The sequence below is a fragment of the Salmo salar genome, chromosome ssa10 (assembly GCF_905237065.1).
Source record: "Salmo salar chromosome ssa10, Ssal_v3.1, whole genome shotgun sequence".
NCBI classification, from domain to species: Eukaryota; Metazoa; Chordata; class Actinopteri; order Salmoniformes; family Salmonidae; genus Salmo; species Salmo salar.
The window spans coordinates 124,776,136-124,778,635 of NC_059451.1; positions in this window are offsets into that span (position 1 = coordinate 124,776,136).

Consider the following 2,500-nt stretch of genomic DNA (forward strand, 5'->3'; position numbering starts at 1 on the left):
TCAACACACTGCACCTGGAGAGTGGACCGTCCCTCCACTCATCGACCAGTCAGGAGAGCGGACCTACTAGACTCAACGTCAACACACTGCACCTGGAGAGTGGACCGTCCCTCCACTCATCGACCAGTCAGGAGAGCGGACCTACTAGACTCAACGTCAACACACTGCACCTGGAGAGTGGACCGTCCCTCCACTCATCGACCAGTCAGGAGAGCGGACCTACTAGACTCAACGTCAACACACTGCACCTGGAGAGTGGACCGTCCCTCCACTCATCGACCAGTCAGGAGAGCGGACCTACTAGACTCAACGTCAACACACTGCACCTGGAGAGTGGACCGTCCCTCCACTCATCGACCAGTCAGGAGAGCGGACCTACTAGACTCAACGTCAACACACTGCACCTGGAGAGTGGACCGTCCCTCCACTCATCGACCAGTCAGGAGAGCGGACCCACTAGACTCAACGTCAACACACTGTCATTTCATTGTATAAATTGGATGTACACTATGTTTCGGGGCTCTCTCTTCTGCTAGTTCCCTATGAGCTAAACGAAGGAGTCCGTGCACGCTTTGCCAAATATCTTTGTCTCATAATAAACTGCCTTACTATAAACTGAATCACCCGGTCCAGCGTCTTGACTTGTCTCCTTCTCAAATAACTAATCATCAACATCTGGCTGCAGATCAGAATTAGACTGCCTGTGTAAATGCAGCCATAGAGATGTATTTAGCACTTTATTTGGAGTGAATGCAGTAGATGTAACTTTGACATACAGCATGTATGCCCCAGGCCTAGGGAATGCAGTAAGGGCTATTTCAGACCACTGTGGTCTAATAGTGGTGGTGGTGGTGGTGCCTTAAACCCCAATCCCAGATTAATCTCTGAGGTACGAACAGAGCAGTCCATCTCCTTTAACCTGACGCTGCCTGAACGATAATACCCTCGTGACCATCTAGCCACGGGGAGTAACTACAATGTTGTTGATCCATCCTCAGTTTTCTATCACGGACATTCAACTCTGTAACTGTTTTAAAGTCACCATTGGCCTCAAAGGGATATTTCATGTCTGCTTTAAATTGATAAAATGCCAATAGGGGCCCTTCTTTATGAGGTATTACAAAACCTCCCTGGTCTTTGTGGTTGAATCTGTGTTTAAAATTCACTGCTCTACTGAGGGACCTTCCAGATAATTGTATGTGTTGGATACAGAGATGAGGTAGTCATTCAGAAATCATCTTAAACACTATTATTGCACACAGAGTGAGTCCATGACACTTATGTTTACTCCTGAACTTATTTAGGCTTGCCATAAAGGGGTTGAATACTTAATAACACAAGACATAAGCTATTCATTTATAATGAATTTGTAAAACTATTTAAACACAGTTTCTCTTTGACATTATAGGGTATTGTGTATAGGCCAGTGACCAACACATGTAAATGTAATACATTTTAAATTCAGGCTGTAACAACAACATGTGGAAGAAGTGTGAAGGCACTGCATGTCTCCCAAATGGCATTATATTCCCTATTTAGTGCACTACTCTCTCTGGACCCATAGGGCTCTGGTCTAAAGTAGTGTACTATATAGGGAATAGGGGTTCTATAGGGCTCTGGGCTAAAGTAGTGCACTATATAGGGAATAGGGTTCTATAGGGCCCTGGTCTAAAGTAGTGTACTATATAGGGAATAGGGGTTCTATAGGGCTCTGGGCTAAAGTAGTGCACTATATAGGGAATAGGGTTCTATAGGGCTCTGGGCTAAAGTAGTGCACTATATAGGGAATAGGGTAGTGCACTACATAGGGAATAGGGTGCTATAGGGTTCTGGTCTAAAGTAGTGCACTATGTAGGGAATAGGGTTCTATAGGGCCCTGGTCTAAAGTAGTGTACTATATAGGGAATAGGGTGCTATAGGGCTCTGGTCTAAAGTAGTGCACTATGTAGGGAATAGGGTTCTATAAGGCTCTGGGCTAAAGTAGTGCACTATGTAGGGAATAGGGTAGTGCACTATATAGGGTTCCATTCAGGAGTGAGACGGTATCACATTTTAGTTAAAACACTGAAATGAATTGCCATTATGCAGTTGTTTTTAAAACAAATCCATTGGAGGAAAACCTCAGATTGTCTTTTAGTGTCATCAACACCGGTCCATATTAGTGGAGCATGTTGATTGAGAAACTACCAGGACGGACCACTCTTTCCCCTAGCTCTATCCTAGTCCAGGGTCGTGTTCAGTAGGGCACACCATATAGCAAAACGTTTTAAAACTGAAAACAATGGACGTTTCTTATCGGACAAGGCCAGATTGTCCCTCCATGTCAGTTTTCTTCTGGTGCCAAATGAACATGACCCCGCCCAGGAAGTGACCTCACTTGGTAATAGATCCTCCAGCCCCTCCCTCCTCACTGACGAGCTCTGACGAAGGCATCCCTCGGCCAATAGATCCTCCAGTCCCTCCCTCCTCACTGACGAAGGCATCCCCTCGGCCAATAGAT